Consider the following 15,513-nt stretch of genomic DNA (forward strand, 5'->3'; position numbering starts at 1 on the left):
GAAACACTTCTTTCCATTGCATACTGGAAATGTATAATTTGCTTTCCGTCCTCAGAGGGGCACATATCTAAGAGTTTCCCTTGCTTGAATGCCAGAAGAGGCTTTGGACTTAAATATAAAAAGAAGACAAGTACATATTTTAATTTTTATTTAGTTTTTAAACCCTCATTTTGCTTTTGGCAGTTTCGTTCTTGTATGCAATAATTTTAAGTTCCTGTCGCCCCATCATCCTACCTCACTGCTACTCCTTCTCCTGGGAAAACCCTTCTTCTTCAAACTGAAAACTTCGGAAGAGCTCTGCTTCCCTCCATGCTCCTTGTTATGATTCTCTGTCTTACCACAGGACCAGAAAAAATACAGCCAAGAAATATGAACTGAAAGCACAAGCCAGCATAAATCTTTCCTCCTTTAAGTTAATTTTCCTGGGCATTTGTTACAGTGATGAAAACCCAATTTACCAAATTAAAAAATGGTCACTATATGTACTTATAGGTATTTCTTAAAAAGCAAATCAAAACAAAACAAACATGCAAATGCCCAAAAATCTATGCAAAAGGCTCAGCATCACTAAAGACATTGGAAATGCACATCAAAGCGATGGTAATACCATGTCACTCCAGTAACAAAAACTACTATTGAAAGACCAGAGATAGCAAGTGCTGGAAAGGACGTGAAGTGAGAACCCAAGGCTGGTGCCATTAGGAATGCAAATTAGTGCAACTAGTGACACCTCCAAAATTTAAAACTAGAACACTTTCATATTTCAGTAATTTTATTACTGGGTATATAATCCAATTTTATTGTTTATCAAAGAAGCATTTGGACTTCCACATCCATAAAGCACAATTCTCTGTAAACAAGAAGTGGAAACATCCTAAATGCCAATCAATTGATTAATGAATAAAGGGATTTTAGATAGATACACAATGGACTACTATTCATCTCTAACAAGTACTGTTCCATGTAACAACATGTATGGAACCGGACATAGTTCCATCAAATGAAATAAACTATTCTAATAAAGACAAATGCCACTTGGTCTTATTTATACATGGCACTTGAAAGTGTTGATCCCAGAGAGGTTTAACACAAAACAATGTCTGTCAGAGACGGGGGCAGAAGAGGTTCGACAGGGATGGGGAAGGTTGATGAATGAGCACAAAGCTGCATGTAGACAGCAGGGGAGGCGCTCCGCAGTTCTGTCTCACAGGAGGGGAAAAGTCAGAAGTGGTGGTGCTCACCTTCAACTCAAGAGCTAAGGAAGGGAGTGGGTGTGGGTGAGGGGGTAGGAGAAAGAGACAGCGAAATCTCCGAAGCTTTCTGACCAGTCAGTCTGGTCATATTTGTGAACTTAGAATCGGAGGGATGTAGTGAATGAATTTCTGTTTTAAGACTTTTGAAGAGAACACACATGTCTTATAGGTTTCCATGGTCCCTTCTTCAGCCATGAGGAAACAGTAGTGTTTTCTCTCCATTACCCTTTTCATAAAGCAGGAAATTTCAAAGACAGTTCTGCCTATATTGGCAGTTTGTCAATTACTTTCTTCTGTGTCTTGCAGAATGTCTGACAAACTCTTTCATGTAGTAGGAACCCCGAAGGATGGTCTCACCTTTAGGCAAGTTCAGCATTCATTTCTCTGTGCATCATGCATGTCTAGTTCACATAGCATACCATCAAGCACTCCAGGCAAGAGCAGTTTCTTGCTCAAATGGCTAACAAACTCCATGAAGAGCCTCTTCAAAGTCTGTCTTTCTCTTGAAGTAATTGGTGCTACCAGGAGCAGATGTGTCTCATTGTCCTGAAAAGTCCTAAGTTCTTAAACATTTTAAATGCCATATTCTGAAGGTCTCTGAAAGTTTTGAAGAATACCTATCTAACTGAAATATATATCTATATATCTAGAAATCTATATATCTAGAAAACCTAACTAACATGACTACAAACTTGACTTCTATACATGATTATCTATTAACCTATATTTCTGAATTATACATTACATTTTTAAATGAGCTGGACAAACACAACACCTTAATCAAGAGCAGAAATATACATATAACAAAATTGACCTTAAATATGTATTAATAGTGCAAGATTCATACCAATGCAAACATATCCCCCTGTAAATGTAAGCAAACATTTATAAACAATATTTGGGAATATGGGTATAGTTCTCTAAACTACTTCCTGTTTATTGGGGGAGCTGTTAATCAGTTCTTTCATGGCATATCCTGTGTGCTAGGTTCATCTCAGTCAGCAGTTGGGTAAAGTAATTTTAGGGGGTATTCATGGCAACCTTTCAAGGAGTCTCAGTTCATCAAACCATATTAGTCTGGAAGTAATCCAAAGGTTCTCATTCTTTGTGGAAACAAAAGAAGAACCTCTTTTTCCAAAGAAACATATCCTTAGACTCAAATTTTGAAGACAAAATACCTTTAAAGTATATATGTTGGTTATTTCACAGTCAAAAAATTCAAAGAAAACACAATAATATACGTAATCCACACTCTGTGTATTCTCTATCTTTACATGGCTTGTTTTCTTTATTTTTTTAATCTATGACTGTCTGTACTCTGTCTCTTTAAAGATTTTGTTTTATTTTTTTGTAAATCATTTACTTCTTTTATAACTCTCTATTCTCTTTTTTATTCTCTCTCCAAAGCCTATGAACATTTGTCCAACACTGTGACCATTTAGAGGTCTTTTCCATCTGGATTTGTCTTTATTGCTTATCTGTAATTATTTTCTGACCAGAAGTGCTTTTTAAAATGCTAAGCACTTTATATTAACTTAAGTAGCACCTTTGCTAGGAGAAATATGGCACTGCCTGCTTGCCGCAGCCAGACCAACATGACAGGGTGGAGGATTGTTAAGAGCCCCATTTTCAGGCACACAGGGGGTCTATGTTGCCATTAAGCAAGTTGTAGCAGTCTTCTCTTAAACCCCATTTAAATGCTCTGTAGCTGGACCTTCTGATACATTTATAGCCCTTTGTGCTGGCAAACCAGGAAGTCACCACTTTTTTAAAGAAGCCACATGGTTTTTATTGTACCTCTCTTAAAGCAGCCAGCCCTTGTTCACCTCTAGCCCATCTAGGAAAAAACAATGTGGTTACTAAATGTCATGCTTAACTCTGTTCTTTTGTGTCTAGAATTCCTTTTTTATCTTTCTCAGGTTGTTATATGGACGTAGTTACCCACGTTGTCATGCCAATTTTTTGGGGGGAGATTGATTTTTTTTAATTCCGGCTGCCCAGAACCAAAATAATCACATAGAAACTATATTATTTAAAACACTGCTTGGCCAATTAGCTCAAGCTTCTTATTGGATAACTCTTACATCTTAATTTAACCCATTTTTATTAATTTGTGTATTGCCATGTGGCTGTTGCTTACCGGATAAAGTTCCAGGCATCTGTCTCTGGTGGCAGCTACATGGCTTCTCCCTGACTCCATCTTCCCTTCCCCCAGCATTCAGCTTAGTTTTTTCCCACCTACCTATATTCTGCCCTGCACAGGCCCAAAGCAGTCCTTTATTAACCAACGATACTCACAACATACAAAGGGGAATCGCACATCAAGTCTCTGTGGTATTTCAGTGTTATGATTTGAATGAAAAATGTCCCCCATAGGCTCAGCCATTTGCACATTTGGAGATGTTAAGGGAGGTGCTGCAGCCAGGCTGAAGGAAGTGTGCCATTGATGGCTGACTTTGGGAGATCATAGTGTTATCCCCTTCCACTTTGCCATCTGCTTTGTACTTGAGGTGGAGAATGTGATCACTCAGCATCTGGGAGCCATGATTCCCCACCATGCTGATTTTTGCAGCTGAAGAAAGTGTGTTAGAACTCTTTAGTATTTTAACCCAAGTCATCTCAAAGAAAAAATTTTGGTGTATTTTATTTGAGTCTCCTCCATAGGCTTCCACAGCAATGTCCAACTTATCAAAGTCAGGCTGTCCGTGTACCTGTTGTAAATGTTGAGACATGCATGCTCCCCAACACAGGTAGTGTGCACTTCTATATTCACTCTCAGAGTTTCCATCCTAGAAGCAGCGGTCCCTCCTGCTTTCCATCTTCTTCCTGAGGGACCTCTGCACTAACGTAGTTAAGAAGCTGTGTTTGGAACAGAAAATGTGGACATCTAATTTGCAGTTCATGTAACTTCAGCTCTAAGTTCACCTGGTCCTCATTTTCTTTGTGTTAACTGGTGGGACAGTCTGCCTTCCTTTGTCTTCATAATTTCATTCCATTCTATTTAGCAGCCTTTCTTTCACTCAGTTTTTTCCCACAATTTTTATTGTTCCTTTTTTGCCTTCTTATCTGGAGGCAAGGGCAGACTTGTTTAACATTTTTGAAAATCCTATGTTTAGGTGGGAAAAGACTAGCTTTTTGGTAATCCTAAGGATAGAGTGATTCCTTGAAGGAATGCATGATGGAAGAGAAAGCAATCATGAATCATGGACTCCAGATACAAAGGAGGAGTGTGGTACACAGCACTCATGAACCTACATTGTGGCCTGTATCTCGATAAATTTAGCCCCATGTCTGTCTTGATTATGAACTTCCAACTTGGAACCTTGCATTTCATAAGGGTATGAGGGAGAGGCCATGAGTGGAAGGGCTTTAAGCATCCCATGACGGATAGGTGACACTGTGCTGGGCACAGAATGACCTCATACATTCCCTTGTAGGCAGCTTGATTATGACATAGAATGGGTTTCTTTTAAGGCTTACCGTAGTGACTAAATTAGCTAATCCAGGTGGCGTCTGTTGTCTCACACTGTTTTCAGTGTAAGTAGAGGCACTATGTGGCTGAACTCTTTGCTCAGCTGCTCTCACGTTTTAAAGATGTCAACCAGATTGATTCCCTTCTAGAAAGCTGCCTATTCAAGTTGCCAAATCCTTTCCAGATTCCACTGGGGATTGTTCTCAGCTCCTACAGGCGACTTTCAAGTTTTTGTTAGGCTCCTTTGATACTCAAAACTTGACACAAAAGAATCTGCTCACACAAAATCCCTTTTCATTCTTCTCATCATCCTAGTGGCAGGAAAGGCTCACTTGATGAGGTCATCCCTGCAGCATCCTATCCATTTTGGCTAACTTAAAGACAATTGATTAGAAGCCTCATGGCTGCACTGGTCTCCTTGATATGCACAGGTCTGCCTGCACTGAACAGAGAGGAATCATTAATGCATGCCCACTGTGGGAGCAGACACTACTGCAGCCTTCTCTGAATCCTGCCCATACTTGTTCCATGCCATGAGCTGTGTTGTTGCTAGTGGGGCATGGACTAGAACCCCTAGGGGGAAAACACTGGGTAATAAGACATTCAAGTGATAGTGGGACATTGTGTAGAAATGAACTGTGTGCATAAGAGCCTTTCTTGTTAGAACACCAGAGACAGGTAGGGTCAGAATCCCTTAGCTCAGAGAGACGTATGACCTGGGATTTAACAATGGCCCAGTAACCAAGTGTGAAATGGCATCTAACTTCAACTGCATAGAGGGCAGAAAATGTTTAAGCTGAAACAGGCGTTATAGGATTATCTGTGTGGAGGATGAAGGTACAAAGATGGTAAAAATAGAATTGGTTACTGGAGCAGTCATTCACCCCATGTCTGCTATTTTTATGTAGGGTGAAATATCATGCTCTCCTAGAGGCTGGAGGCTGGCATGAACTGAAGAGAAAGGAGAGACAAGTGCTGGCTAGGTACCTCCTGTCCCAGGCTTCTGGCCGGAGGAAGCCTGTCAAGTCAGTGCTCCCCACAGGATGTATCCCAATGCTGTCCTGGGTCTGAGAAAGAAGGAGCAGAAATCAGGACTCCTTAAGCTCAGGAAATAAAAACCCCCAAAAGCCAGTGTGTTGCCAAGTCCCCTTTAACAAAAACAACAGAAGAAGAAAGAAATGCCACAAAACAGCCACAGCACCAATTCTGGACCTCTTGTCCATCTTCTCCACCACCAAATCGCATTTGGTACAATGAGGACATGATGTAAATAGCACAGGTGCTGGGTGTTCTGCCTTGACACAACATCGCATTGATCCAGATGTATACAAAGCTCACTGATCCACAGATTAGTATTCCAAAATCAAAATGCTTGATCAATTTAACCTTCTTTGATAGAGTTCACTGCTGTTTTCCACACTGAACTGTGAAAAATAAGTCGAACAAACAGGGCTCTAATCCCTGGCCCAGTGTGAGGTTCTGTACTGTCTTCAAGAGATCAAGAGACAGCACTGTGTCATCACCTGCTTGGTCCACCGCATGTTCATCTTTCTGGAGCTGTGGCTAGAGAAAGGAGCCTGGTTATTCCCGACTTCCCCGCAGCTTCTCAGAACCCTTAATTACTTGTGACTTCAACTTAATAAAAATGCATATTATGATAGCATTCTTTGATAGTTTGTGTAAAATCAAGCCAAACAAAATGCCATAAATTAGTAGAATAAGAGGATATGGGACAAAATCAAATTACAAATGTGTACTTGATTCTATCGAGTTACACAGTTTTTTCCTACCACTGAATATTTGAATATCTGGTCTTGATTTCAATAAGCACTGTGGTTTACTGATATATTCATGGGGTTTAAAAGGTATTCCAGCAAATACCTTTGCCTTTAAATAACTCATTACAGTTTAAACAAAATAGAACAATGACATAAACATGATAGTCACTAAAAACTGTGTACAAGAGATGAAGGATTTGACACATAACACAATGCCAGAGGAAGGGGCAGGAGAAAACTACACCAGTGGCTAGTTATTCTGGAAATATAGGTTTTGATAGTGGGTATAGAAGGAAAGTAGAAAACATTGGTAACATCTCCATAAAGCTTCCTCCGGAGGCCTTCTCTCCTGGGGAGGAGGCAGGGGAAGAATGTCTGTGAGTGGTGGCTTGCGAGCGATCACTCCGAGGTGTCGCCATTTCTAATTGCTCATGCTAAATCTTTCTTTATCTTTCTGAGATGCTAGGGATTGAGCTTAGAGCTTTGCACATGCTTGGTGAGTCCTCTACCACCAAGTTGCAGCTTCCAACTTCAAACATCAATTCTACAAAAGAGATGTGACCTGAAGTTCACCAACAATTTTCAGGAACCTCAATGCCTTTAAGTACTTATTCTTCTGCAAAAGAAATTGTCCTCCCATTTGAAGAATGATTTTTTTCTAATGACTTTTTCTCTTCCTCAGACATTTGAGTGGGAATTTAGGGAAAGTATAACTGGAAAGTTCTTACCTGGTATCTATTTAGATTGTAAATGGAAAGATGCCAGTGGGGTTGTGGTCCTTTGAAAGATGAGTAGTGCTGAAACTACAAGGTGGCTTGCCCTTGCAGCTGACAGGTGCTATTGGATGCTTGCAGTGAGCTGAGAGAACCTTTGACCAGAACAGCTACACATATGACTCATGGCAGACAGACTTCTTATATCTATCCATTTTCCCCAGCGTAAATGGGCAGAACCAGGTAGAAGCTATGAGAACCTGTTGACTAGCCTTGGGATAATGTCTTTACTTCTGTCATACTCTGTGGGTGATGCGATCACAAGGAAAATAAGACTTAAGTGGGACGTATACTGACCCCTTCCAGTAAGATGAACATATAAATACTGGAGGGATCATATTTTAACTTGCCATACTTGTTTAGAAAAAAACAGTAAAGTCACATGTTGTAACCAACAGAATCTCCAGTAAAAATGTAGGTTATGTCAGAAAGGATGTTCGTTCTTGATTTCAAACTAGCAGAAGCTTAATACCAATGAGGTTATCATTGCAATAATGTTTCGATTCATGAGTTATATCACAGAAAGCCCAGGAAGAGGAGCTCCGTCATCACACGGCCTCTGTCATCAGGTCTCCGCTGTCTGCTTCTCTTTGCAGGAGTTTTGTCATCCGGTCCTTTAGTCTGGTTCTCTCTGCAGGTTGGTCACTTCTCATCTCTTCTAGAACTTTGCCTACACCACACATCCAGCATCAATAGGTTGGCCAAAAGAAATAAACTTCTGTTAGTTTAAGTTAGATATCTGCCTCTCTGTTTTTATTACACATGCATATCTGCTTTGTCCTTATGGTGGCTCCTGTTTGTGGAGGAATCAGTATTTGAAGATTGGAGTGTGGGGAAAACCACAGGAAAAAAATCATTCAATGTACAGGAGTCATGTATTTAGAGTCAACAATAACTGCCAATCTTCTCTCTGCCCCACCGCCCCCTGAAAATTGCCTAAAGAAATCCCTGCAAGCCTTGTGCAGGATGTAACCAGTCTTTACCTTTCAGAAAATCCATGGAGTATGGAAAAGGGAACGAAGACCCATTTGATTTAACTAAGAAAGAAGAATCCAGTACCCAGGGCATGTGCCCAGACATCTTCATCTACACATTGTTCAGTAAGTGTCTTCATGTATTATTTCATGAATTCTCCATAGTGTGGTCAAGCTTAACCTTCATTTTCCAGAGAAGAAATCTCAGACTGAGGAAGTTTACATAACTTTACTCCAGCCTCATAGGGAATAAATGACAAGACAAGGGCTTCAATTCAGTTTTCACTTTTAAATCCAAAACTTATGTCAATCTTCATGATGGGATAGATGTGGAAAGTTCACTTGACTGGAGGGTTTGCTTCTAGGCTCTTATTGGCCAAATCAAGCCTTTCATTATGTGTGTCTAGTTCGTGAGGAGGGGGAGGCATCATTCCACTTTGAGGAAATAGTCACTGGCAGGCTTCCCGTGCTTCAGTGGGTGGCACATTCATGCACTTATGGGCAGAACTAACTGGAGTTAGTATATTATAAAGAATAAAAATAAAAGAAATAAATTAAATTAGGATGGAGGCCTGGCAAGGGGATATGGAAAGAACTGAAATGAAAAGGGATGAAGTATAATCATATTTCACTGTCTCCATGTATAAATGTATGAAAAAAAGAAAAATTTAAAACCAAATTTCTTGTTTCAAGATGCCCCCCCTCAAAAGTGATATCCATTTCCTTAGAATTTTCACAGTGCCCCGTCAGCACAGTGGGCTCTGACCATGACAGAGAGTCTCAACACATCATTGACACCACTGGCTACATCTGTGCTCTTATCCTATGTGACACTCTCTAATAAAATAGGCACCTGCTCTAATTTCCCAGGAGAATCCCAGGCTTTCCCAGATACGCTGTCCACCACCCCTTTTCACTTGCAGGAAAGACACTGGATACCATGCTTTGTGGGAGAGTCTCCTCAGAGGGAGAAAAAAATTTCGTTATTACAACCAACTGTTGCCCTTTTCATTGGTAGGCGTCTTATTTTACTTCTTTTTCTTTTTCAGGAATTTGTATGTACATGGTGTCTTATACCTAGAATGGACAATCTGAAAGCTTAATAACACCAGAGTAGAATTTAGAAGAAGGCATAGAGGTGTGTCTTAGATCTGCTGGCTGACATTCCTTGTCCATTCTTACTGCTTTTCTGTTCTCATGGGGAAAAAAGGGAAACTTCAAAGGCCAGTCGGAATGACAGAGCCCTAAGTGTAGTCATTCAGTTTGGGGCTATGTCAATGTGGTGAAGAGTCATGGCGCATGTAGACCATGTGTGAGCAGGTTTCACCAGCTATAGGAGATTTAAACTGGAAACAGAGGAAGTGATTTTGTTTTTGAACTTCCGGTGTGTGTGTGATTATCAAGCAAGTGGAGCAGGTGGATTTACAGCAAATGAAATGAAACAAGCAGGATGGAGCATTTTTGGTGCCTAAGGCATGTATAACTCCAAACATCCAACACTTCCCATCAGGAGCCAGAAATATATCATGAAGCTCACTGAAGTCACCTTTATACATGTGGCTCGTGAATATTGAGACATATGAGTCAGCAAGCATGACATATAAAATGAACTGGCTTCAGTCACTCTTTTGTTCCCAAGAATACCAGATATACTCATTCATTTTGCACAGCAAGGTGAGGTCTTGGCCTTGGGCATATTTTACAAATATTGTTCGAAAGTCAGGATTGGGATAAGGCCATTTGAAAGGTTCCCAGATCTTTTGTTAAAAAAATGAGAGTTTGTTAAAAATGAAAGTCTTTATTTTCTGTGTTTATTTCAGGGAATACTGTTTGCTGATAAAACACAATGAGAGGAATATATGATCAGTTTTACTTTAATAAGCAGCATAATAACCAAGTTTATCTATTGTTTTGTTTTATTAAAAATATTAAAAATCAAGTGATTGGAGTCTGATGGGTAGTAACTTTTATATAGAATGCTATCATTAAATATGTCTTAGTGCAAGAAAATTTTATTTGTTTTTATTAATTTATGGTGTATACAGAAATTTCACTTTTGTTGACTACTGTCATGTGGGTCATTTGTTAACCAGAACATATGAAAAATAATCTTTATTTGGGATACAGTTAACCCAAGTCTCCCTGTCTGCATTTCATTTCCATTTACCAATTACCACAAGTGAATCTTTTCCCAGGGAAGAAAGTAATAGAGAGAAGTGATGATGGTGGTGGCTGTGGCTGGCGGTGCTGCTGGTGGTGATAGTGTGTAGGGGAGTGTGCTGGTGATTTTGAAAATGTGTGTGTGTGATTCTGCTGGTTGTGATAGTGTGTAGGAGAGTGTGCTGGTGATGGTGATAATGTGTGTGTGTGATTCTGCTGGTTGTGATAGTGTGTAGGAGAGTGTGCTGGTGATGGTGATAATGTGTGTGTGTGATTCTGCTGGTGGTGATAGTGTGTAGGGGAGTGTGCTGGTGATAATGTGTGTGTGGGATGCTGCTGGTGGTGATGGTTCATGTGTGATGTGGCTGATGGTGTTAACGGCAGTGGTCATTATGGCCATGGTGGTGATGTGATGGTAATAATAGTGGAGGTGATGACTGTGGTGTTTATGAAAATGGTAGTGGGAGTGATATCTATTATTTATTTAGTTATCACTATTTGTTTTACCTCCTCTCTGTTTTAGGCTAGGTCAGAATTTATATACCCTATTCCTATCTATTTTTAAAATTAGTTCATTTCTCAATTCTACCGACAATAAAATGAACACTTTTTGGTAGAAATACCTTCTAAAAATCCCGCCACTGGTAACACAGAGATGACATCACTCTGCTACACTTGTATTTCTGTTCCGTTTGACATTCTAATGCAGCACTCCATAGCGACGGGCTGCTAACTTCACTACACCACGCCTTTCTGTCCTGTCATTTAAACAGCAGAGCAGCAGCCTGAGCATCCCTGGTTCCTGTCACGAGGAGCAGGTGAGTGGAAAGACCACTGTGAAGCTGCTGAGGAAGGGCTTCCCAGAATCTCTCAGACCACAAAACATGCCGTGTAGCATTTTTTCTGTGATTTATGTGACTGATATAGGACTTAGAAGATCCAAATATTAGAACCAATCTTTCTGTTACCTTCCTATAGGCTTTGAGATCCTCATGTATGAACTGAAGAAAGGGGCAAAATTATCCTCTGGGCTTAATCTTGTTCCGACATTTATTTTGAGTAATAACATTGAATGAATATACTAAATTACATTGTAAATAATATATAGTAAATTACATATTGCAAATTACATATGGTAAATATATATAGTAAATTACATTGAATACATATAACAAATGAACCTTATGGCTGTCTGGGCATCCAGAAAAACCAACCTTGTATTTCTTCACAAGTCCAGTAGTTTGTGTTTCATGTAAGTTTGCTTTCCAAGGTGAAAGATACCTGAAAAACAGAGTATGGGTAGTTTTTAGTCTATTCATCACAATATTACAAGCCTAACACCAATTCATCTGTCAAACCATTTTTTCCTAGGACTTGGTAGTAAGAGTTAATTCTGTCTTTACACCATTTCATTTTCAAAGCTTTCCCTAAGATGGACTTAATCCAAACTCTGTAACTCTTCTTGTGTCTCCATTATTTTTCCTTGTCCATCCGAGTCTTAGAATGCTGTCATTAAAAGAGACCTGAAAGGTTCTTTAGTTGAAAATCAAATATGGTACTTGGTTCTTAACAAACATTTTTGCCAAGTATTTACCCAGTGTAGAGGGCTATACTGGATATTTTAAAGATGTGTTACCAATCTGTTTGTCTCACTCAGTCAGAACCAAAGTGTCAAGGTGACCACTACCTGAATTCCTGGAAGCTAGTCTTGATGGACCACTTAGCAAGCCAGGGAGTACCTGGAGGCAAGCTGCAGTTTTCAGAATGGACGTTTTTCTTGAATTCAGTGATGAGCTTTGGGAGTAACAAGGCATTTACTTTTTACTGCCTGGGTCAACCAACAAACAGAAACACATTACAGATGTGCAGTGAGCAAACATGTGGCAGGAAGGAAATAACCTTCCTAGATTTCCAAGCATGCGTCATGAGCAAAGCTCCACATTCATGCCACATTATCATCTTTACTGATGTCTCCATGCTGTTTCTGAAAGCATAGGAAGGAAAGATCCATATTATATTTCCTGCTTTTCCTTCTTCCTGTGATGTGGGTTTCCCCCCTGTATTCTATGAATCTATTTTACTACCATTGGTTAATAAAGAAGTTGCTTTGGCCTATGACAGAACAGATTATAGATAGGCGAGAAAACTAAACTCAATGCAGGGAGAAAGAAGACAGACACCATATAGTCATCCAAGAAGCAAGATGTGAGGAAACAAACTATGAGCCTTGTGGTAAAATACCCAATAATAGAAATGAGTTGATTTAGGATGTGAGAGCTAGTTAGACGTATGCCTGAGCCATTGACCAAACAGTGTTGTAATTAATATATTTTCTGTGTGATTATTTGGGTCTTGGTGGCCAAGAAATGAAAGCACATTCTTCATTTACATTCCTGAGAGTTGCTGGGTCCAAAGTAAGACCCAGGATTCAGACCATTCTTTTTCTTACCCAACCTGTGGTGTGTAGAAAAGAGATGAGAAAAGAACTCGGCAGTTTTCTATATTATTCCTGGTTTCTTTTGAATTAAAAAAAAAAAAACAAAAAACCCTGATATCATGCTAAATCTTGATTTTATAAGGTAACTGTTACAGAAAATAGACATTGTATTGTCAGTGAAAGGGAACTGCATCAGCTCACAGACCAGTTGATTTTCATGCATTAATATAAATAGAAGCAAGAAAAAGCTTGAGCAGCAATTCATGTCAGTATTTTTCATGTTTCCAAACGTATAGCCCGATTTTCCTACTTAATTAAACCATTAGGTTTTTTAGATCGTGTCAAACCATGTTCTAAAATCATGGACTTTCTAATTAAATCAGAAGAATCACACTACTTTAAGTGTACAGCCTTGTAAATAACCCTTTCTGAGGGCTCCTGCTCAGTGCAGTTTGGGATGGCTGTCAATCATGTCTGCAGAGTAGAATTTTTTAAAGGTAGTGTTTAGTCCATGGATAGTTTTTCAAATGTCCTTTTTACTAACCCAGCTGGAATCTTTCCTCTATGCCTACCCTGGCATTTCTATCCCTACTCCTCTGTGAGCAGCCGAGGAGATCAAGTCTGGGAAGCCTTCTATAGGAAGAAGCTAGAAAACACGTGAGCAAAGAGTTTCATAAAAAAATCTAAAACAAAACCCAAAAAGTGTGGCATAACGCTAGCAAACAGAGGCCTCTGTAGCCAATTAAAATCAACCAGTCTTGGTTTGTCCTACCCTTGGGAAGGACACCACTTGAAAACACCTGTTCAGTTTCCAATTCTGTCTAAAATGTGTCCTCTGCCCTGGGCAGCATGGACATGAGCTCATCAAATTAAAATTCTGATACAGCTGCACGTGGCTTTCGCCAGAACACCAGGGTGACAAAGGTAATGCTCTATTTCAAGGAAAGCTACTGAGAGAGAACTCTGGAAATCATCAAGCATGTGACAGGAACCCTATGTAGCACGTGGTTGGGAAGAAAAGCTAGAGACAAAAAGTAAACCGTGACTTCAGCTGCAGATTTCTGAAAGTATGGCAGGGTGACAGAGTCCTCACTGCCCAATCAAAGCCAGTGGCGAGATTGTACTGTGGCCTAGGCCTGGCAGCCCTGAGTATAGGAGGCCAGCACAGTGTCTGTTGGCTTTCAGCTTAGTTAGCTCGGGGAGCTACATTCTCTAGTTTATTTTTCCTCCACAGAAGCAATGCACGCCGAGCTCTTCCCTACCCCTCCATAGTTCAACTTACTGCAACAGATACTGGGGAATTCAATCCAGTCTTAGGGCTAGCAGCCAGCTTCTGGAAGCTTCTAGAAGCTTTAGGGTAGTGCACGGATGTCTCCAAAAGTAGAACACACTCTGAAGTATCCTGAAACTTCAGAACCAGTCACCACGGCAGCTACTGCAGAGGTCCATGCATTCTTGCCCTGCTGACACTACAAACGTTCTCATCTTAAGCCCATACCATTTGGATTGCAACTGCTGGTACCCCCCAAATCCCTGATATTTCTCAAGCCTATCTCAGGAGATGAACCTGGAGAAGTTGTTATCCATAAACTTCTGCTTTCAAGAACGTGACTATCAACGCCAGAAACACTAGCTTTGCTAGCACTCATGCTGCGCGATGTAAGGACATTACCCATGCATCGAGCCTCCTGTAATACACACGGAAGAAGTGGTAAGTCTCAAGCCTAGGACAAACTGGCTAATTGAGGTGCCCAGTACCTTATCAAAGTGAACTCTGGCTGCCAGGTCTCCCAGCATCCTTCAGTCCCTATCTGTTATAGGGTCCTCCTTTCTAGCATACCCTGCCCCCAACCCTGAACTCTCCAGCCCAAACAGTGGGCTGGGCTGCCCTTTTCCCATCTGCTCTTCCTAGCCGTTTTAGCTACATGGTCCCTTTTTGGCCTTTTGGAGTTTTTTTTGGCCTTTGGGTCACTGCTCCTGGCTCTCCTCTCTTACTCTCCTCTACCCTGTCTCTTCACATGGTCTGGCTCAGTTTGCTGGTTATCTCCAATTTGGACTCTCTCAGATGCCTGTCCCTCTGGCTATATTCTCCTTTTATTTGCAATAAACTTCCATAATACCTAGGAGCATCATGTCCTTCTTTTAATTCTTTTTTCACTCACAAAGAATGTGGTTACTAGTGCCGCAAGCCTTATACTACCTGCACAGATCCTTCAGGACATAAGAATGGCAGGCACATCAGTGATTGCATTTTCCTGGGGTTACCCCCATAAAATCTGAGGACAATTCTTTCCACATGCCACAATACAGAGATCACTACAGCTACTGTCAGAAGCCCTAGTGTCTTTGGTGTTCAACTGTGTGACCTGAAGAAATGTACTTTTGGAAGCCTGTGTCTATTTCAAAACCATACAACAATGTTCATGGACTGCTTCAGTCTTGAGTATTGAGATGCTCATAGGTGCTCTTGGCATCAGTGATCGGCACATATATCACACAGCAGTTACTCTTTTGTGCTCATGAAAAACCAAAGCCAAAGGCTCTACCAATTTGAAACCCTGTAGCATAAATTCTAATTAGTCTTAATAATAAAAATCCAGAGTCAGATATTGGGGTAAATGCTGAATGATCAGAGAAGTAAAGGAGCCAGCCACTAAACAGACTTG

At 40.4% G+C, this 15,513-nt stretch overlaps 1 long non-coding RNA gene across 1 annotated transcript in view; it reads right to left on the reverse strand.

Annotated features, from left to right (window-relative positions):
• Nucleotides 1-6,865: 6,865 nt before the first annotated feature.
• The window catches only part of LOC146894766 (uncharacterized), a 63,551-nt gene continuing 54,903 nt past the window's right edge, over nt 6,866-15,513 (reverse strand). Inside the window, exons 2-3 of the long non-coding RNA XR_015001961.2 lie at nt 11,625-11,691; nt 6,866-8,761 (exon numbers count right to left, since the gene is read on the reverse strand). This is a non-coding gene — a long non-coding RNA (uncharacterized LOC146894766). The remainder of the gene's footprint in view (nt 8,762-11,624; nt 11,692-15,513) is intronic.

This window comes from Myodes glareolus, chromosome 4 (genome assembly GCF_982192425.1).
Source record: "Myodes glareolus chromosome 4, mMyoGla1.1, whole genome shotgun sequence".
Classification (NCBI taxonomy): Eukaryota; Metazoa; Chordata; class Mammalia; order Rodentia; family Cricetidae; genus Myodes; species Myodes glareolus.